We start from the raw sequence: 23859 nt of genomic DNA, 5'->3' as shown, positions 1-23859 counted from the left end.
TTTTCCAGGTCTTTCTCTTCATCTGCGAAGGTGAGAACTGGTCGCCCCTTACATATGCCTCTTAACAATGTGTGGGTAATGTGCACACACAGCTCTGTGTACAGCAGCAGGTTGTTGGTAGCACTTTTGCCCTTGCTCTGAGAACAATCTGCAAACAATGTCTCTGGGCTTTCCCTCTGTAGTTTAAGTTTGTGCTGTGTTCAGAGGTCACTCCTTCAGGGTACAGAAAGGGGCCGGCCTTAACTGCTGCTGCTGCAGCCTGTTACTATGGCAGCCATCCGACAACGATGTTGGAGCTAGAGGAGAGCCCAACTGCCACTTTCCAACTGTCAAATTACTGTCAAAAAACAACAGCGAGATGTCCTGTGTTTTAACATAATTATTTTTATCAAAGTTGTTCTTTCTTTTATATTTTAACCTATTTAAACTGTTCCTTTAACTATTAATAATAATTATTAATTATAATATATAATATATTATAATATTAATTAATAATCAGAACTATATATACATATATATATACACACACACACACACATATATATATATAGAGATGCATACACAGTTCTCTGTAAAAGTCTTTGGCACCTATATAACATGCTGTACAGATACAATTCTTTCCAAAATAATTCAATGAAAGGTCCTAAATAAACACACTACACATTTTACATTTTAGTAATTTGGCAGAATAGTTAAACACTGAATCAAATCAATATCTGAGATAGCCAATGCTGTCCTGCAGTTCTGTAAGACGAGGTTGTTCCAAGCATGTTGGAGAACTTGCCACAGTTCTTCTGCAGACTTTGGTTGGCTCCTTTCTTCTGATCTCAGATAGCCTTGATCAAGTAGTTGTGTAAAATGTAGTCAATTGCTAAAAGTAACATGTTACTTTTTAAAATTAAATACAAAAATGTCTCTGTGAAATAAAATATTTTGGAGAATAAATATTTAGGGTGCCTAAGACTTGACTTGAACAACATGAATTTATAGTGTTCAAATGTAAAAATCAGGGCTAGTAACATTTCAGGGTGAGTTGGAATTTTAGGTTGTGAGCCCGGCTGGCTTGTGTTCCACCACTGCCATTGCTCTAGCTCTGGTAAAAAGCATATCACACACAAGACACACAAGACACACAAGACACACACATATCACACACAAGACACACAAGACAGTGGGGGGAAACCTGGCAAATTAAATACAATGTCACTAAATGTGAAGTTCTATTACATGTAGGAAATAAAAACATAAGGCAGGATTTCTTCATGGCTGGTACGGAATTGGAAGGTGCTCAAGTTGAAAAAGACTTGTGGGTAATAGTTGATCAAAGCATTTCAGGTTCTAGTGAATGGGCGGTAGCAGTGATGCTGGCCAAAAGGATGCTGGGATACATAGCCAAGAGTATTGAGTATAAATAAAAAGGAAGTTATACTCGCCTTACGATGCCCTTGTTAGAAAACACTTTGATTACTGTGTGCAGTTCTGGAACTTCACTATAAGAAAGATATAGAGGTGCTGGAAAACAATGTATCAAAGATAAAAGTTCTTAAGAAAGACTTAAGATGCTTAATCTCAGTGAAAGGAGACTTAGGGGGGATTTGATTGAAATTCCTGCAGAAAGGGGTGTGTCTATTTATGATTGAAATGAACCCATCATAAAATAATTTCCAGGCTGTTTCAACACCAGGGATTAGTTCTATCCTGCTCCAATTAAAAAGAAAGAAATCAGGTAAAAAAAAAAAAAAAAAACCCTTCTTGAATTTGGGATCTGAGTATTTCTAACAGCAGCAACAGCACAGTGGTCACTTAGGTCATTGCAGAAAACACCAATATCAGAAAATTTGTGAGGAACATTTGTAATTATTAAGTCAATGAGAGTAGCTCAAAGATTTAAAATCATCATTCAGATGATGTCCGCTGGCCTCTTTTTTCTGACGCAATTTGGACGCTTCTGGTGCATTTTAATATGATTAATTAATCCCTAATACATGCCTTTATTCTTATGCACTTGGTTAAGTTTACATTCAAATATACCAACATCACATTTAATCTTGTTGTGCCATTAACCAGAAATTTGTTGGGAAAGAAAGAGCATATGGTAATGATAACTCTTTACTTGAATAAATAAAGTATTTTACAAAGATACATGTTTCACTTTAATTATATTGAACAATAACTCTAATATGACTGTACAAATTAAACTATTATGTTTTTATAGTCAGTCATCCAGGTGGGACTCTCTTCCCAGTCCGTGTGAAGAGACAGCAATGCTCTGCTAAGCTCCTCTCGGAAGCTGGGAACTGATCAATTTGAATGTAAATGTAAACACATAGGCTATTGGTGAGCTGTAACTTCAGATTAAGATAACGTGAACTGGTTGGTGTGATATGTAGCCTATGGTAGTAGTGATATATTTTAGCCATTATTCTTTAAGTTATGTTTTAGTTTCTTATAATTCTTACAATATAAACACTTGGCTGTGAAGAAGCTCAGCCAAAAACTGGGTCCGGCTACCTCGAGTGACCAGCAGAGGTCACCCGCTAGCTATACCCACTGCTCGACCGGAGGGTGCGAGGTGTGCTGAAACTCGTAAATTACATTTCATTTCATTACATTATTGGCATTTGGTATATGTCCCGAAAGGAACAGTATTCATCATGCACATCTGACGCACAGACATCATCACCAGAATAAGCTGCTAGCTCGTTTATATATTGTATTGAATCTCAGGCGAAGAACTACTTGGGTTTAAGGGCTTGATATTTTGATGCCATTTCCCTCACATCAGCAAATCTCATCTTCCTCTGTGTTATAAACGCGTCAAGAACCTGGAAGTATGTCTGTACTTTGAAACGGGCCTGAGGATTTAACCTGGGCTCATCAGTTGACTCATCAAACCCTCTCCTTTTTTCCTTACTCGAACATCGGCATATTCTGTATTTGCCCTGCAGTAGCTCGAGCGCCAGCTACAGTTAAAGTAATTGAGGTTTTTTACGCCACTCTCACAATAAGGGGTGAGAGAACCCACTAAAAGAATCACCGATGAGCCCTGCACAAGTGCTATTCAATCAAATGAATCAGATTAATCAGATGAAAATTGATTTATACAATTCATGAATAATAATAAAAACACATTGGTTGGACTGGGCAATGGCTCATAGGAGCTGAGAGGTGGACACTTGTACCACGGTTACAATGTACAGAATTGGGTCAGCACAGTTACTAATGATGAAGCAGAAACACTATGCAGAGCAGTCTGCACTCTCAAAGATCACACTGTGTAAATGTCAGGTAGAGGTAGTGAATGAATAGTAAAGTAACAATAAACAGGCAAATAAACAAAATACACCATCAACCGATTAAATCAGTGTTACAATGCAAATTGTAGTGATATCACACAGAGATACTATCTGCCCAAATTAGGGAATGCACTCTGCCCAAGGGACCAGCCCAAAGTAGGTTTGTATGAATTGAAAAGACACATACAATAAAAACACAGCAACAAGTCGGAGTTCATAAACCATTCAGGAGGCCCACGATTCAGGTTACCTGCTCCCCTCTTTCATAATGCGCCACCCCCTGGTGGACCTGCAGCTATTACACGCTCCTGAATATACATCTTAAGCGGTGATAAGGCACGTTACTAAATCAGAGGATAATAAAATACTCAAATTATAAATCAGGGAAAAACAGTGACTGAAGGCACGCCACCTCTTACATAGTCAGGAGCAGGAGAACACACAAAACACCGAAAGAATAAGAGAGTTAGATTTAATTACATTACTTTCCCACTGCCACGCGAACCCCAACCCCAACAACTGTAAGAGAAAATAAAGAAGAAATCAGAACCTCATTTTTAACACACAAACCCAAACCACATGGCTAGCTTATGTTCACCTAGAATGGGACGGAACAAACCGCTTACCCCGTGTCAATATTTGCCACCCGACAATTCTCACCGCTTGCATTGAATCGCCATCCACTCAATGCTGCGCTTGAAACGTGAAACATGGGAACCTATGAACAACGCTGTCGAACTATAAGCCTTCCATGTTCTAGTTTTACTCATGAATCTGACACAGAGACTTACTTGATGAAAAGTATCCAGACTGCACAAATTTACAATTCTTAATACATTACACCAATAACCGCAAGAAAAAGATACTTGCGCAGTTTGATTTCTGCGCTGCTTGACTTCCCTTCTGCACAACCACAAGGCAGGTAACAACAGCACAGGTAAAGTGACGTATCCCCTTTGTCTCGGTAAACCAGGTGACTGAGAGAAGACTGATGTCCTAATGTCCCACCTGTCACATGTATGGTGCAGTGGGTAGCACTGCTGCCTCACAGCAAGGAGGTCCTGGGTTCGAATCCCGGTCGGCCGGGGCCTCTCTGTGCGGAGTTTGCATGTTCTCCCCGTGTCTGCGTGGGTTTCCTCCGGGTACTCTGGTTTCCTCCCACAGTCCAAAGACATGCAGGTTAGGCTGATTGGAGATTCTAAATTGCCCGTAAGTATGAGTGTGTGAGTGAATGGTGTGTGTGCCCTGCGATGGACTGGCAACCTGTCCAGGGTGTATTCCTGCCTTTCACCCAATGTATGCTGGGATAGGCTCCAGCACCCCTGCGACCCTGTTCAGGATAAGCAGGTTAAGATAATGAATGAATGAATGAATTAATTAGTTTATTAAAATGGTACAGGATAGATCTAAAATGAGATGTAGCAAGTTAGCCAGCTAATTTATAACTAACTCAGTCAAGAAAATGTTTAAAAGTGAATATGTCTCCAGATGAGTTTGTTAAAAGTAAGTGGAGAGAGAAGGCAGACAGACATAGAAGAGAAAGCACAACTGCCAATGAAGAGCGGTAAGAAACAGAAAGATAGAAGTGAGAAGTGGTGAGGATGTGTAAATAAATGGAGGAATAGGTGAGGAGGAGGCACAAATGAGTGAATGGTCAGAGGAGGAGAGAGTGGACTGGAGCACGTCACAGGTAGCCAACACAGCAGCAGAAGATTCCTTAAAGTGATATTACAGTTTGGTACAACATACATACTGATGTTATCACAACTGAGTTGTAGCACTGTAGGGAAGAAGACAACTTCAATAGTTTAGCTTATTGATGAAAGATTCTCTGTATAATCATGAAGATTTTTTTTTTTTTTCATTCCATTTATTTTAAGATTTTTTCCCTTTTTCTCCCAGTTTGGTAGCCAGTTGTGCCCTGACTGATTCGATTAGAGCGAGCATTAGAGACACCGCTCACACCTCATCCCTCACGCCTTCTTCAAGCCGTCTCGTCTCATGCTCGTGACCGTGATTCCGAGGCGCCCAGGGTGCTGTTGTATGCGATGATCCGCTGACCTGCCAAGTCCCTCCCTCTGGAGCAGCGAGCCAATTATGCTGCTCCACCTGAGCCGACCAAACTTGGCTTTTTGGCAGGACCGGGAATCGAACCCCAGTCCCCGGTGTGCAACTGCAGTGAACTGCAACCACACATTGCGCCACCACGGCCCCTAAATCATGAAGATTATTAAACGTGTTTTCACTTTGTCATTATGGCATATTGAGTGTAGAAAAACACATCTATAAAAACTGAAGGGGTGAGAGCTTTCAGTATCTAGTCTTGATTCTTGCCTTTTGAGTGGCATGGATTCTGTTACTGGCTTTTTTTCTGTTAGGACCAGAATTGTGCCCATTGAAGTGAAGAAAGCCATTAAAAACATTGTCAAGGGCAGAGAAAAAAACAAAAAACAGTCAAAGACATCGGTGATGCAATAGGCCTACCGAAAAACCAATTTGGAACATCAAACAGTTACAGTATCAGAAGGTAGCTCAATGTATCTGATATGTTTTATCATTACGAGACAGAGCAGTTGCCTGTTAGCAGAGGTGGGTAGTAACATGCAAGATTTACTCCGTTACATTTACCAAAGTTCGTTCATTTCTCTCACTACATTTATTTACTCATTTAGATTTTCAATGCAAGTTCTGTTGGGTTGGTTCTCAGAGTTTGCAAGGTGTCTGGGTAAAATTCTAAAAGTTCTGCCACGCCTCACAACTAAAGACACACAAATACAGGTACACAAAAGGAATCACTTGTACTTGGGTGCAGCTACAGCACAAAATTAAACCAGGAGTGCCATGAAAACCAAAATGAAAAAAGCAAACTCCCTGGCCACTGTGACAGATGTGTGTTATATTTTACCATCTTACCATTAACTGTGCCAAATGTCCCACAGCATTGCAAACTAACTCACTGTCCACTCTGAAAGATGTTATCTTTTACATCCTACCTAACCTTTTTATTCTATAATGTATTAATTCTTCTTTACAGACTGAACAGCTGTAACCTAAGAGTGAATTCATGTGAAATTGTGGCCTCAACTCTCCAATCATCAAACTCACCCCTGAGAGATCTGGACCTCAGCAACAATTACCTGGGAGATGCAGGAGTGGAGCTGCTCTGTGCTGGACTGATGAGTCCAAACTGTAAACTACAGAGACTGGGGTGAGTAGTGCGGTGTTCTGTGTGACCTTAACTAAATAGAATTAGTGATTATGGCTCTATGCAGTGAAATGATGAAAAGCTCTTTCTCTCTCAGTTTACTACTCTGTCCATCGGCATTCTTTCTTTTTCCACATTAGTCTCATCCCTCTCTTCTTACTCCTCTATCACAGCAAAGAAAAGCAGGATAAAACTTGATGAGTCTTAGGGTTGGCAGGTTTGTGTTTCCTGACCAGAATGTAAGGTTTGAGTGGAGTCTGTAGTATCAGGGCACAGGTGAAGACTGGATGCTGGATGTCTGATTGATGTGGTAAAAGACTGACCACCTGCATAGTAAAATGTTTCAGGTCTGTCACACATTACAGTCTTCATCCATCTTCACGATTCACAACCTGCTAAGAACTGTCATCAAATCCTTAATTTTACCCCACTCTCTGATGAAGGGGAGCTGTACTCCTTGCTATACAGTACACCTCATTCCCACCTACAGAACAGGACTTTTGTGCTGACTGTAAAAAGCTCATTCCCACCTACAGAACAGGACTTTTGTGCTGACTGTAAAGAGCTCATTCCCACCTACAGAACAGGACTTTTGTGCTGACTGTAAAGAGCTCATTCCCACCTACAGAGCAGGACTGTAAAGAGGTGCTGCATTTGGCAGTTGGTGATAAGAACCCTGATAAGAAAGCCAAAGGGCCAGATAACTGCAAGGACAAGTTCAGAGGAGGTAACAACAGCATGGTGCCCTGACTAATAATGTCCAGGATGTGAAGGAGAATGCTGCTCTCAGAGCCAAGATCAGTCAGCACAGGGGCCCTCAGGGTTGTGTTCACACCCTGGTTTTATTCACCCTAAATACAGATGAGCACCAGCAGCCAACCTGGGAACTGTGCCTAATGCACAGGGGCAGTAGCCTTGTAGCATTCTGCGATAGACAGATTTGTTCAGTGGTGTGACTCAAACCATCTGATTTTAAATGTGAAGTAGAGGGAGGAGATGGTGTTTGACCCTACATCAGTGGGCGAGCACAGGCCAGTTGTCATCCATGGCCAAGCCATCACACAGGTTACATTTCTCATTTTATTTGTATAGCGCTTTTAATAGAAGACGGTCACTAAGATGCTTTTCACCGTCAAAAAGTGGCGAGAAAAAACTCCCCAATGGGAAATCTCGGGAGGAACCTGGCTATAGAGGGGGAGCCCATCCTCCGCTGGCTGGCAAGGTGTAAAGTGAGGGTAGAATGGATATAACAGAAATGTGATACGAAATCTATCACAGCCAGTCAAATGGGCTGAGCAGGTCACAGTAGAGGTAATAAACTAGCTGAAAGTAGAAAGTGTAAAATGAGGGAAAGTACAGTGAGCTGGTTTGGAGAGGCAGGGTGATGCAACTTGAGCTCCAGGATGTGTCGAGGTTTGGTCATGAACCGGGGGAGGAACAGGGCTACAGCGGTCCGCAACCTTACTTTACTTACTTTCTTATTTCATTTAACAGGTAATATTTATTAGGCTATGTGCACCAACAAGCTTGTTAGTATTTCCCCCAAGCGCTGAGACTTAAACCAATTAGAGGGAAATGTACTCCTCCTATATCAGTGTATATGAATCCTCACTCATTGTCAGTAAAAACAGAATCAGCCAAGCTTCTATACAGCAGCTCATTGCTTTTTAATGGAAATGATTTCAAAGGCCAGTGGATTTCACATTGTGAGGAGCACATGCCCAACGGCTCGTAGCTTTCACTGAGGACGGCAGGTGACAGTTACTGCAGTCGTTGCCGCGCTGAAGCAGGAGTGGTGGAGTGTAGCTCCAGAAAGGGACCGCATGTTGAACAATGCAGAGTGTTCCCCAAAAATGTAAGTAGTCGGCCAAAGAGAAAGAGTAGCCGGCCAGGGGGGTTCAGATGATGTCCGCTGGCCTCTTTTTTCTGATGCAATTTGGAGGCTTCTGGTGCAGTTTAAAATGTTAAATTAATCCCTGATACATGCCTTTATTCTTAAGCATTTTGTTTACATTAAAATATGCCGAAATAATATCCAATTTAATCTTGTAGTGCCATTAACCAGAAATTTGTTCAGAAATAAAGAAGAAAATATGGTAACTCTTTACTTGAATCAGCAAAGTATTTTACAAAGTGTTGCATAAGATACATGTTTCACTTTAATGATATTGAACAATAACTCTAATATGACTATGTACAAAGTAAACTATTAGGTTTATATATTCAGTCATCCATGTCAGACTGACTCTTCCCAGTCCGTGTGAAGAGACACCAATTCTCTGCTAAGCCCGCAAAAGCAAATATTTAAACTGTACTGGCAATAGTCCACCGATTTGATGTCACAATAACCTGTGATGTCACAGTAGCCTGTGATGTCACAATGGCCTCTGCCCTTCACACAGCTGAAATGCACTCTACAAACTTTATTAGGTACACCAGCTGGTAAATATTTAAACACCATAGTATTAGCAGTAGCAGCAATATTCCACCGATTTTCCGCAATCACACTCCGCATTTTCTTGAGGAAATGTACATCTCTCGTTTAATTTTACATCCACCATAGCCTGCCATGCATGCATCACGCCTAAAGATATCCAATATTATTTGTCACTTCTCCTGATAAAGACAAGTGCAAGCTGTGAAAGACGGTGCTCGGTCATTGTCGAGCGAAGGTATGTTGTCAATAGCTTTAGCCTGCTGAAAGAGCGCTCTGCTTGCGCACTGCTCACAGGAATTGTGAGATAAATGCGATACAATGCTGCAAGGTTTGGGAATGCTCTATTCATGTCATTAGCAACAAGGAAGGCTAAAACCTGACCAGTCGCCTACTCATTATTTTGTTTCTCAAATAAACTTTTATCGTATATGTCCCGAAAGGAGCAGGATTCATCATGCACATCCAGGGGCGCAACTACCTACTTTCTGAAGGGTATGCAGACACATTAGAGGCGAGAGGTGGGAGGCACATATAGAATCTGTTGTAATTCTTACACCGTTCACCTGATGGATGTGAATACCCTCAAATTAAAGCTGAAAGTCTGCAGTTAAAGCACATCTTGTTCGTTTCATTTCAAATCCATTGTGGTGGTGTATAGAGCCAAAAAGATGAGAATTGTGTCGATGTCCCAATATTTATGGACCTGACTGTAAGTGCAAATGTTTTTGCAGAATTCTACATGCAGGGATTATGAAGGGTGTTTTCCCCATTTGGTGTAATCTTGGTTGGTAATGGGACCCCATACTTCACTACCATAAAGATTGGTTGAATTACACGTTCAAATATTGAAAATCAAATTCTAATGGGCGGGTTTAAATTGTGTAGCCTCCTCTTTATGGTGTAAAAAGCGTGCCTTCTCCTTCAATGCATTTACTGCCAGGTCAAACCTGACGCACTGAAGTTATTTGATTTGCAATTTTTACACTGCATTTCTTTTCTGAGTACATTCATTTTATGATGTCATATATTTTACCCCCTACACCACTTTGAAGAAGTTTGAGAAATAATCCATTACATTACATAACATTACATTACATTACATTAATGGCATTTGGCAGACGCTCTTATCCAGAGCGACGCACAGTTGATTAGACTATGCAGGAGACAGTCCTCCCGTGGAGCAATGCAGGGTTAAGGGCCTTGCTCAAGGGCCCAACGGCTGTGCGGATTTATTTTGGCTACACTGGGGATTGAACCACTGACCTTGCGGGTCCCAGTCAAATGCTTTTTTAAAATCTATAAATCCAAATCTATAAATACATCCAAATATTTTTCCTCTGTTAGTTTGGTGAACATGTTTGTTTATTACGGTGTGTAGGGTGTAAATATGATCTGTTGTACATTGTTTTGGAAGAAAGCCAATTTGTCTCCACTTCCGTTTATTGGTTTTCTTAGTCCTTGATTCCAAATCTCATTTCAGTGCAGCTATGCTTTAGTAATGTCTCTCTCTGTCTCTCTCTGTCTCTCTCTGTCTCTCAATTCAGTTCAGTTCAAAATGCTTTATTGGCATGACATATTCTCCAATACATATTGCCAAAGCGTTATAAGCAAACATATTGTTAACAAAAACAGTAAACTTATTAACAATACAAAGATTACAATGAAACACATTATCTAATTACAATGGTCTATTCATAATGACAAATACACATATATACACAAATGACATTATATCGTTAAAACTGGTGGGGGTTAGGGGTCACTGCTGTCCCTCGGCTGTGGCAGGTAGCTACATACTGTGCTGCCAAATGTGCACAGCTCCTTTCCTCTCCAAGGAGGATTTGTAATAATTGTGTCTCTGGTATGGCTGGGAAGTTTGGGTATATATTTTTTAATTTGGGAAAGAGAAGTTCTTTAATTTTATGTATTTGTCACAACGGGTTTTTGTTTGAATATTCCAGTCAGTAATGTAATTTTGTTTTTGTTGCTTTACAATTTGGTTGATTCTAATTGGTTGGTTTGGTATGGAGCTGTCCTGAGGCTGGATGGTGTTAGTGGGGGTTAGTGACTGAGCCTCAGGGCTGGATGGTGTTAGTGGGGGTTAGTGACTGAGCCTCAGGGCTGGATGGTGTTAGTGGGGGTTAGTGACTGAGCCTCAGGGCTGGATGGTGTTAGTGGGGGTTAGTGACTGAGCCTCAGGGCTGGATGGTGTTAGTGGGGGTTAGTGACTGAGCCTCAGGACTGGATGGTGTTAGTGGGGGTTAGTGAACTGAGCCTCAGGGCTGGATGGTGTTAGTGGGGTTAGTGACTGAGCCTCAGGGCTGGATGGTGTTAGTGGGGGTTAGTGAACTGAGCCTCAGGGCTGGATGGTGTTAGTGGGGGTTAGTGACTGAGCCTCAGGGCTGGATGGTGTTAGTGGGGGTTAGTGACTGAGCCTCAGGGCTGGATGGTGTTAGTGGGGGTTAGTGACTGAGCCTCAGGGCTGGATGGTGTTAGTGGGGGTTAGTGAACTGAGCCTCAGGGCTGGATGGTATTAGTGGGGGTTAGTGAACTGAGCCTCAGGACCAGCTGGTTGAGAGGACTCTTCTCTGGGCTCAGCTCTTGGCATTGCAGGGCTTTGTGATGGTATGAGTGGGGGTCGCTGTTTTTGAAATGTTTCTGGGCGGAGAGCCAGAAGCGACTAAGGGACTAACCCTTCTAAGCGAACATGCGGACGTATTCGCCACTAAATCCCGGGAGGTAAAAGACAGAGATACACAGAAAGAATAAGATCTTCTCCCGGAACAGGGGGAGGAACAGAAAATAACCCAAACGAGATTTTCAATCGAAACAGAAATAAACCCCAAAACGGCTGTAGAAAATAAAACGACCCTTAGAAAACCAGGGTGAACCACTCAACCAAAACAAGTGCTTGTAGATGAGCACTGACAGTAGCAAACCGGGGATCAAAATAAAATACAACCTAGCGAAAATACTAGGGACGAAAATAAAATCCTTGAGACGCAGCTCAGGAAAACGAAACAAACCAAAATACATTACCGGGGACAACGTCCCTCTACCACCGGCTCACACGAGCCCGGAAGAAAAAGAAAACTAAGACCCTTGAGGAAGTGAATCGCAATGCTAGCCAGCTGAACGCCTTCCTTACCTTTTTAATCTCCCCAACGAATTGGAACCACACACCAGCACAGTACCTGACTCGTAAGTTCGCAGAGTCTACCTTGTGCTTCACCGGCTTTGTGCGAACAGTTGAACACAAATGCGTTGAAGAACTGTCCGCACTGGTCTTAAATACCCTTGAGGAGGAGAAATCCTCCGGCGCTAATGAGGTCCAGGTGAAACCAATGAGACCCAGCCCTCTGGTGGTCACCAAGGGTCATTACCTCCATCATGACAAATAATGGATATTGGCCTAATTCTGCCCTGCATGCATTGTTTGCCGTTTTCTGTTGTACCTGTAAGATGTTCTTACAAAACTCTGCATGCAGGGTTTCAGTTGGGTGTTTGTCCCATTGAGCAAAATCTTGCTTTGTAAGCGGACCCCACACTTCACTGCCATATGGGGCAATTGGTTCCATTACTGATTCTAATATTTTTAACCAAATATTAATTCTGATTGGGATTTCAATGCTGATCTTTTTCTTTATGGCATAGAATGCCCTACATGTCTTCTCTTTCAGTTCATTTATTGCCATGTTGAAATTTCCGTAACATTTTATATTTAGGCCTAAATAGTTGTAGTTTGTGCAGTGTTCTGTGTGGTTTGTCCCTATTCTGAAGTTATATGCATTTCTCTGAGATCTGGATCTTTTTTGGAAAATCATTATCTTTGACTTTTTACTGTTTACCGTCAGGGCCCAGGTCTGACGGTATTTCTCTAGCAGATCCAGGCCCTGCTGTAAGCCCTGTGCTGTGGGCGACAGCAGAACCAGGTCATCTGTGTAGAGTAGGAGTTTCACCTCTTTGTCCTGTAGCATGAGACCAGGGACTTAATTCATTAATATACATGTTGAATAGAGTTGGGCTTAGGTTGCAGCCCTGTCTCACTCCACGCTCCTGGATGAAAAAGTCTGTTCTTTGGTTGCCAATTTATCTGCCACACTTATTGCCTGTGTACATTGAGTTAACAATATCATACGTTTTACCCCCTACACCGCTCTCAAGAAGTTTGTGTAAATATGATCAGCTGTGCAGCGTTTTGGTGAGAATCCAATTTGACTTTTACTCAGGACATTGTGCTCATTGAGAAAGTCTGTAAGTCTTGTATTAATAATGCTACAGAGAACCTTCCCCAGATTACTGTTCACACAAATGCCTCGGTAATTGTTGGGATGCAATTTATCTCCACTTTTAAAGATTAGGGTGATAAGCCCTTGATTCCAGATGTCAGGGAGTAACCCACGCTCAGAACCAAGTTAAATAATTTTAGAATAGCCTGTGAAATTTGACTCTGGTGTGTTTTAGCATCTCATTTAAGATGCCATCAGGTCCAGAGGCTTTTTTGGGTTTGAGGACCTGCAGTTTCTCCAGTAGCTCCTGTCCAGTAATGGAGGAATCCTGTGGGATGTGGTTATCTTTTACCTCCAATTCTAGTGATTGTAACTGCTGTTGGATGTTGTTTTGTTCTGATGCTGTGTTGAGGTGTATTGTTTTAAAGTTTTGAAGTGTTCAGTCCATATCTCCGTTTTGAATGGCCAATTGTTCAGTTTTGATTTATTCAGTTTTTTTATTTTTATTTATTCAACTGTTTATGGCTATACAAAGCTTTTTTGGTTCTGAACATGTATTTGTAGTGTTAGTGTCTCACGGTAACAGAGGTGCAAATCAGGGTTTAATAGGTCTCTCTGTTTTTGATTTGACAGTTTCCACAGTTTTTTCCTTATATTTTGACATTCTGTATCAAACCAGTTGTTGTCGTTGGATTTTATTTATTTATTACTTGATATTTTCACTTCAGATATGTTAGCAGTTTTCCCATGAAATTGATATTTTCCACTACCTGATTTACACCTTCTGTACTGTGAGCGTATGTGCTTTCCAGAAAGGTGTCTAATAATGTTTGAATTTTTGGGGTGCCAATTGCTTTCTGGAACTGTTCTGTACTGTTTTTCTGCCCATCTGTATGATTTTGGAAGTTTGAACAGCTTACTGGGCGGTGTGTGTGTGGTGGTGTTAGTTTCTGTCCTTTTTAGATACACAGCAATTTGGCTGTGATCAGACAGGGGGGTTAGTGGCTTGGCAGTAAATGCACTGAAAGAGAAGGGGTCTACATCTGTGTCCATGTAATCAACTGTACTGTTGCCAAGAGGTGAGCAATAGGTGTATCTTCCTAAAGAGTCTCCTACCGTTGACAATGTACAGACTCAGGCTACGTCAGAGCTGCAGGAGTAACCCTGTCATGGTTGTTTCTTTGGAGGATTTTTTATATTGTCTTTGAATTCCAGGGCCTGGCTCTTTGAACCAAAAATTGAAGAGCTCAGTCCCTGAATATTCCACACGCTAATCTAAATAGATTTCATACTGTGGTAACTGTTAATGATTACAATTGTTTTGGATTAGACGAACAATATAGAAAATAAACGATTTTATATTCAGGCCTGAAGGGATAAAAACCTTTTTAACTCCGCCTTTATCAACAATATATATGTATTTAAAGAATATGACAATATGCATTTATTATAAAATAGAAGCATATTTTTATTTTATTTACATTTTTTCCCCTCTATCCATGCTTTGTACAGATGTACATGAGCAGCTGTTTGATCTCACACATGTACTCAGAGTCATTTGGGCCTCGCAGGGCTTCAGCGTAGCTGTGTGAGCTGTGTTGTGGGGCGGGGTCCTGGGGGGGTGAGTCGGGCCGGGGCTGGGCTGGTGGGTCTGTGAGAGGCAGTGTGCTTGGTTGGGCTGGTGGGTCTGTAAGAGGCAGTGTGCTTGGTTGGGCTGGTGGGTCTGTGAGAGGCAGTGTGCTTGGTTGGGCTGGTGGGTCTGTGAGAGGTAGTGTGCTTGGTTGGGCTGGTGGGGGTAGTGTGCTTGGTTGGGCTGGTGGGGGTAGTGTGCTTGGTTGGGCTGGTGGGGGTAGTGTGCTTGGTTGGGCTGGTGGGGGCCGTGTGCTTGGTTGGGGTGGTGGGGGCCGTGTGCTTGGTTGGGCTGGTGGGGGTAGTGTGCTTGGTTGGGGTGGTGGGGGTAGTGTGCTTGGTTGGGCTGGTGGGGGTAGTGTGCTTGGTTGGGGTGGTGGGGGTAGTGTGCTTGGTTGGGCTGGTGGGGGTAGTGTGCTTGGTTGGGCTGGTGGGGGTAGTATGCATTCAGGTGGGCTGGGTGAGGTTGGTATCCCGGTCCTTTGTTGGGTGCGATGTGTCTGAGGTGGGCTGGGTGGTGAGGGGGGTCCTGGGCGGTGCAGGAGGGCTCTGCTGGGCGGTGCTGGAGACTCTTCTTTTGTTGCCAGAGCGTCTGCTGAGTGCCACGTCTTTCAGCGTCTTGGTGAACTCCCCGACTGCTGACTTGAAGAGGTGCACCTGGTCGTGCAGGTCCCAGGGTCCGATGGTGGGGTGATGAGCCAGGTGCATGTTGGGTAGCAGAGCGCAGCCTCTGGAGATGTATAGTGAGGGGGTGGAAGTCCCTGCGGGGCAGGAGGGCTGAGATGGTGATTTTGGAGTTGGGGAAGCTCTCTGAGGCCCTCTCTGCCACTCTCCTGAGCAGAGTCCCCACCCTCTCCTGCTCTTCCCTCAGGTCATTTGTGCCTGTGTGGATGATGATGTGTTTGGAGGAGCTGAAATCAGGCTCGGACAGAATCTGAAGTGCACCCTTGGTCCTGGGATACCAAATCTTTGGTACTTTTTGGCCAGGAAAAAGCTTCTCCTCGTTTATAAGCTCCGTTGGAGTCTATTAAAATGGCCAACTCTGTGTATTTTTGTGCGATCTGTTTGTTTGAGGGATTGTGTGCTTTAGGGTGTGTGGGCTCTCTGGTGGCTGTTTTGGGTGAGTTTTTATCTTGTGTTTGAGGGATTGTGTGCTTTAGGGTGTGTGGGCTCTCTGGTGGCTGTTTTGGGTGAGTTTTTATCTTGTGTTTGAGGGATTGTGTGCTTTAGGGTGTGTGGCTCTCTGGTGGCTGTTTTGGGTGAGTTTTTATCTTGTGTTTGAGGGGCAGGTGTCTTGTTCTCCTGGCTGGGCTCAGTCTGTGAGGGTGTGAGGGGCTGTTTGTCGGTGTGGGCGGTGCCAGGGGCAGGGGCAGGAGCAGGAGCAAGAGCAGGGGCAAACTGCATCACGCTGAGATGGCCAACGCTGTCCTGCAGTTCTATAAGACAATCAGCAGGGAGGTTGTTCCACGCAGTACTGTGCAAGACTTCTGTGTATATGTAGTTTTGCTGCTTACCCCTTTTTAATCTTCTAAAAATCTTTGTTATTGTTATTCACAAATCTTGTGTTTTTGAGTGATTGTGTGCTTTAGGGTGTGTGGGCTCTCTAGTGGCTGTTTTGGGTGAGTTTTTACCTTGTGTTTGAGGGATTGTGTGCTTTAGGGTGTGTGGGCTCTCTAGTGGCTGTTTTGGGTGAGTTTTTACCTTGTGTTTGAGGGATTGTGTGCTTTAGGGTGTGTGGGCTCTCTAGTGGCTGTTTTAGTATTAATGGATTCCTCAATATTTAGGTTGTGAGCCCAGCTTGCTTGTGTTCCACCACTGCCATTGTTCTGGCTCTGGTAAAAAGCATATCACACACAAGACACACAAGACACACACATATCACACACAAGACACACACAAGACACACAGGACACACACATATCACACACAAGACACACAAGACACACACATATCACACACAAGACACACACATATCACACACAAGACACACAAGACACACACATATCACACACAAGACACACACATATCACACACAAGACACACAAGACAGTGGGTGGAAACCTGGCAAATTAAATACAATGTCACTAAATAAGTTCTATTACATGTAGGAAATAAAAACATAAGGCAGGATTACTTTATGGCTGGTACGGAATTGGAAGGTGATCAAGTTAAAAAAGACTTGTGGGTAATAGTTGATCAAAGCATTTCAGGTTCTAGTGAATGTGCGGTAGCAGTGATGCTGGCCAAAAGGATGCTGGGATACATAACCAAGAGTATTGAGTATAAAAAGGAAGTTATACTTGCCTTACGATGCCCTTGTTAGAAAACACTTTGATTACTGTGTGCAGTTCTGGGACTTCACCATAAGAAAGATATAGAGGTGCTGGAAAAGGTTCAGACAATGTATCAAAGATAAAAGTTCTTAAGAAAGACTTAAGATGCTTAATCTCAGTGAAAGGAGACTTAGGGGGGATTTGATTGAAATTCCTGCAGAAAGGGGCGTGTCTATTTATGATTGAAATGAACCCATCATAAAATAATTTCCAGGCTGTTTCAACACCAGGGATTAGTTCTATCCTGCTCCAATTAAGAAGAAAGAAATCAGGTAAAAAAAAAAAATTTGAATTTGGGATCTGAGTATTTCTAACAGCAGCAACAGCACAGTGGTCACTTAGGTCATTGCAGAAAACACCAATATCAGAAAATTTGTGAGGAACATTTGTCATTATTAAGTCAATGAGAGTAGCTCAAAGATTTAAAATCATCAGACACTGGTCGTAACCCAGTTCAATCAAGTCATTTTGCTATAGTGCAGTGGATAGACTATTGTTGGTGGCAGAAGGGAATCTATAGCAACCAACAACTGTAATACAATGTTCTTTATCCATTTCAAGATTTAGTGCAAAAAATGTAAATATTTGCAAACAGATATTACAGATAAACAGATATTGGATATTAACAGATAATAACATGAAATTTGGATTTTACAAAAATCGCTATACCACCCCCTCTCTTGGGTCAGTCGGTACAGAAAACATTGTAGCCGTTATTAGAAATATGGTGATTTAAAATATCTTTGCAAAGCCATATTTCTGATGACACAATAAGATCAGCATCAGAAGATTTAGCCCAGATTCGGATCATGTCTAATTTCTGAAGTAAACTGCGTACATTCAAATGAATAACGCCGAGACCGGACCTACATTTAAAATCAGCGGGGGTGCTACAGTTCAACACGGGGCCAGGATTTGATGGCACATTTCCTGATATTAAAAGCAAAAGAAGAACTAAACATCTCTGTCTTGCCAAAGTGAATGAAAAAGTCAGTGGAAGCAACAATATGTAGTATTCAGATGATGTCCGCTGGCCTCTTTTTTCAGACGCAATTTGGAGGCTTCTGGTGCATTTTAATATGATAAATTAATCCCTAATACATGCCTTTATTCTTATGCACTTTGTTAAGTTTACATTCAAATATACCAATGTCACATTTAATCTTGTTGTGCCATTAACCAGAAATTTGTTGAGAAAGAAAGAGCATATGGTAATGATAACTCTTTACTTGAATAAATAAAGTATTTTACAAAGTGTTACATAAAAGATACATGTTTCACTTTAATGATATTGAACAATAACTCTAATATGACTGTACAAATTAAACTATTATGTTTTTGTAGTCAGTCATCCATGTCAGACTCTGATTCTTCCCAGTTCGTGTGAAGAGACAGCAATGCTCTGCTAAGCTCCTCTCGGAAGCTGGGAACTGATCAATTTGAACGTAAATGTAAACACATAGGCTATTGGTGAGCTGTAACTTCAGATTAAGATAACGTGAACTGGTTGGTGTGATATGTAGCCTATGGTAGTAGTGATATATTTTAGCCATTATTCTTTAAGTTATGTTTTAGTTTCTTATAATTCTTACAATATAAACACTTGGCTGTGAAGAAGCTCAGCCAAAAACTGGGTCCTGCTACCTCAAGTGACCAGCAGAGGTCACCCGCTAGCTATACCCACTGCTCGACCGGAGGGTGCGAGGTGTGCTGAAACTCGTAAATTACATTACATTACATTACATTATTGGCATTTGGTATATGTCCCGAAAGGAACAGTATTCATCATGCACATCTGATGCACAGACATCATCACCAGAATAAGCTGCTAGCTCGTTTATATATTTTATTGAATCTCAGGCGAAGAACTACTTGGGGTTAAGGGCTTGATATTTTGATGCCATTTCCCTCACATCAGCAAATCTCATCTTTGTGTGTGTTATAAACGTGTCAAGAACCTGGAAGTATGTCTGTACTTTGAAACGGGCCTGAGGATTTAACCTGGGCTCATCAGTTGACTCATGAAACCCTCTCCTTTTTTCCTGACTCGAACATCGGCATATTCTGTATTTGGCCTGCAGTAGCTCGAGCGCCAGCTACAGTTAAAGTAATTGAGGTTTTTTACGCCACTCTCACAATAAGGGGTGAGAGACCCCACTAAAAGAATCACCGATGAGCCCTGCACAAGTGCTATTCAATCAAATGAATCAGATTAATCAGATGAAAATTGATTTATACAATTCATGAATAATAATAAAAACACATTGGTTGGACTGGGCAATGGCTCATAGGAGCTGAGAGGTGGACACTTGTCCCACGGTTACAATGTACAGAATTGGGTCAGCACAGTTACTAATGATGAAGCAGAAACACTATGCAGAGCAGTCTGCACTCTCAAAGATCACACTGTGTAAATGTCAGGTAGAGGTAGTGAATGAATAGTAAAGTAACAATAAACAGGCAAATAAACAAAATACACCATCAACCAATTAAATCAGTGTTACACTGCAAATTGTAGTGATATCACACAGAGATACTATCTGCCCAAATGAGCTATTGCACTCTGCCCAAGGGACCAGCCCAAAGTAGGTTTGCATGAATTGAAAAGACACATACAATAAAAACACAGCAACAAGTCGGAGTTCATAAACCATTCAGGAGGCCCACGATTCAGGTTACCTGCTCCCCTCTTTCATAATGCGCCTCCCCCTGGTGGACCTGCAGCTATTACACGCTCCTGAATATACATCTTAAGCGGTGATGAGGCACGTTACTAAATCAGAGGATAATAAAATACTCAAATTATAAATCAGGGAAAAACAGTGACTGAAGGCACGCCACCTCTTACATAGTCAGGAGCAGGAGAACACACAAAACACCGAAAGATTAAGAGAGTTAGATTTAATTACACTACTTTCCCGCTGCAACGCAAAACCCCAACCCCAATAATTTTAAGAGAAAATAAAGAAGAAATCAGAACCTCATTTTTGACACACAAACCCAAACCACATGGCAAGCTTATGTTCACCTAGAATGGGACGGAACAAACCGCTTACCCCGTGTCAATATTTGCCGCCCGACAATTCTCTCCGCTTGCATTGAATCGCCATCCACTCAATGCTGCGCTTGAAACGTAAAACATGGGAAACTATGAACAACGATGTCAAACTATAAGCCTTCCATGTTCTAGTTTTACTTATGAATCTGACACAGAGACTTACTTGACGAAAAGTATCCAGACTGCACAAATTTACAATTCTTAATACATCACACCAATAACCGTGAGAAAAAGATACTTGTGCAATTTCATTTCCCCGCTGCTTGGCTTCCCTTCTGCACAACCACAAGGCAGGTAACAACAGCACAGGTAAAGTGACGTACCCCCTTTGTCTAGGTAAACCAGGTGACTGAGGGAAGACTTATCTCCTAATGTCCCACCTGTCACATGTATTTGGTCCTGCCTTGTTTGACAGGGGGCGGCACGGATGGTGCAGTGGGTAGCACTGCCGCCTCACAGCAAGGAGGTCCTGGGTTCGAATCCCCGTTGGCCGGGGCCTCTCTGTGCGGAGTTTGCATGTTCTTCCCGTGTCTGTGTGGGTTTCCTCCCACAGTCCAAAGACATGCAGGTTAGGCTGATTGGAGAGTCTAAATTGCCTGTAGGTATGAGTGGCAACCTGTCCAGGGTGTATTCCTGCCTTTTGCCCAATGTATGCGACCCTGTTCAGGATAAGCAGGTTAAGATAATGAATGAATGAATGAATTAGTTTATTGAAATGGTACAGGATAGATCTAAAATGAGATGTAGCAAGTTAGCCAGCTAATTTATAACTAACTCAGTCAAGAAAATGTTTAAAAGTGAATATGTCTCCAGATGAGTTTCTTAAACGTAAGTGGAGAGAGAAGGCAGACAGAAATAGAAGAGAAAGCACAACTGCCAATGAAGAGCGGAAAGAAACAGAAAGATAGAAGTGAGAAGTGGTGAGGATGTGTAAATAAATGGAGGAATAGGTGAGGAGGAGGCACAAATGAGCGAATGGTCAGAGGAGGAGAGAGTGGACTGGAGCACGTCACAGGTAGCCAACACAGCAGCAGAAGATTCCTTAAAGTGATATTACAGTTTGGCACAACATACATACTGATGTTATCACAACTGAGTTGTAGCACTGTCGGGAAGAAGACAACTTCAATAGTTTAGCTTATTGATGAAAGATTCTCTGTATAATCATGAAGATTTTTTATTTTTTTTTAATTCCATTTATTTTAAGATTTTTTCCCTTTTTCTCCCAATTTGGTAGGCAGTTGTGCCCCGACTGATTCGATTAGAGCCAGCATTAGAGACACCGCTCACACCTCGTCCCTCACGCCTTCTTCAAGCCGTCTCGTCTCATGCTCGTGACTGTGATTCTGAGGCACCCGGGGTGCTGTTGTATGCAGCGATCCACTGACCCTGCCAAGTCCCTCCCTCTGGAGCAGCGAGCCAATTATGCTGCTCCACCTGAGCCGACCAAACTTGGCTTTTTGGCAGGACCGGGAATCGAACCCCCATCCCCGGTGTGCAACTGCAGCAAACTGCAACCACACGTTGCGCCACCACGGCCCCTAAAGCATGAAGATTATTAAACGTGTTTTCACTTTGTCATTATGGCATATTGAGTGGAGAAAAACACATCTATAAAAACTGAAGGGGTGAGAGCTTTCAGTATCTAGTCTTGATTCTTGCCTTTTGAGTGGCATGGATTCTGTTATTGGCTTTTTTCTGTTAGGACCAGAATTGTGCCGATTGAAGTGAAGAAAGCCATTAAAAACATTGTTAAGGGCAGAGAAAAAAACAAAAAACAGTCAAAGACATCGGTGATGCAATAGGCCTACCGAAAAAACAATTTGGAACATCAAACAGTTACAGTATCAGAAGGTAGCTCAATGTATCTGATATGTTTTATCATTACGAGACAGAGCAGTTGCCTGTTAGCAGAGGTGGGTAGTAACATGCAAGATTTACTCCGTTACATTTACCAAAGTTCGTTCATTTCTCTCACTACATTTATTTACTCATTTAGATTTTCAATGCAAGTTCTGTTGGGTTGGTTCTCAGAGTTTGCAAGGTGTCTGGGTAAAATTCTGAAAGTTCTGCCACGCCTCACAACTAAAGACACACAAATACAGGTACACAAAAGGAATCACTTGTACTTGGGTGCAGCTACAGCACAAAATTAAACCAGGAGTGCCATGAAAACCAAAATGAAAAAAGCAAACTCCCTGGCCACTGTGACAGATGTGTGTTATATTTTACCATCTTACCATTAACTGTGCCAAATGTCCCACAGCATTGCAAACTAACTCACTGTCCACTCTGAAAGATGTTATCTTTTACATCCTACCTAACCTTTTTATTCTATAATGTATTAATTCTTCTTTACAGACTGAACAGCTGTAACCTAAGAGTGAATTCATGTGAAATTGTGGCCTCAACTCTCCAATCATCAAACTCACCCCTGAGAGATCTGGACCTCAGCAACAATTACCTGGGAGATGCAGGAGTGGAGCTGCTCTGTGCTGGACTGATTAGTCCAAACTGTAAACTACAGAGACTGGACCTCAGCAGCAATAACCTGGGAGATTCAGGAGTGAAGCTGCTCTGTGCTGGACTGATGAGTCCAAACTGTAAACTACAGAGACTGGGGTGAGTAGTGCGGTGTTCTGTGTGACCTTAACTAAATAGAATTAGTGATTATGGCTCTATGCAGTGAAATGATGAAAAGCTCTTTCTCTCTCAGTTTACTACTCTGTCCATCGGCATTCTTTCTTTTTCCACATTAGTCTCATCCCTCTCTTCTTACTCCTCTATCACAGCAAAGAAAAGCAGGATAAAACTTGATGAGTCTTAGGGTTGGCATGTTTGTGTTTCCTGACCAGAATGTAAGGTTTCAGTGGAGTCTGTAGTATCAGGGCACAGGTGATGACTGGATGCTGGATGTCTGATTGATGTGGTAAAAGACTGACCACCTGCATAGTAAAATGTTTCAGGTCTGTCACACATTACAGTCTTCATCCATCTTCACGATTCACAACCTGCTAAGAACTGTCATCAAATCCTTAATTTTACCCCACTCTCTGATGAAGGGGAGCTGTACTCCTCACAATACAGTACACCTCTTTCCCACCTACAGAACAGAACTTTTGTGCTGACTGTAAAGAGCTCATTCCCACCTGCAGAACAGGACTTTTGTGCTGACTGTAAAGAGCTCATTCCCACCTACAGAACAGGACTTTTGTGCTGACTGTAAAGAGCTCATTCCCACCTACAGAACAGGACTTTTGTGCTGACTGTAAAGAGCTCATTCCCACCTACAGAACAGGACTTTTGTGCTGACTGTAAAGAGCTCATTCCCACCTACAGAACAGGACTTTTGTGCTGACTGTAAAGAGCTCATTCCCACCTACAGAAAAGGACTTTTGTACTGACTGTAAAGAGCTCATTCCCACCTACAGAACAGGACTTTTGTGCTGACTGTAAAGAGCTCATTCCCACCTACAGAACACGACTGTAAAGAGGTGCTGCAGTTGGCGGTTGGTGATTGACCCTGATAAAAAAGCCAAAGGGCCAGATAACTGCAAGGGCTCTTTGAAGGACATGTTCAGAGGAGGTAACAACAGCATGGTGCCCTGACTAATAATGTTCAGTATGTGAAGGAGAATGCTGATCTCAGAGCCCAGATCAGTCAGCACAGGG

The 23859-nt window shown here is 42.3% G+C and overlaps 1 protein-coding gene across 11 annotated transcripts in view; it reads left to right on the top strand.

Annotated features, from left to right (window-relative positions):
* Nucleotides 1-23859, top strand: part of LOC133118954 (NACHT, LRR and PYD domains-containing protein 12-like) — a 687468-nt gene that overhangs the window by 152320 nt on the left and 511289 nt on the right. The window lies entirely within an intron of this gene.

Source organism: Conger conger, chromosome 19 (genome assembly GCF_963514075.1).
Source record: "Conger conger chromosome 19, fConCon1.1, whole genome shotgun sequence".
NCBI classification, from domain to species: Eukaryota; Metazoa; Chordata; class Actinopteri; order Anguilliformes; family Congridae; genus Conger; species Conger conger.
This window is presented reverse-complemented; position numbering and strand designations above follow the sequence as displayed.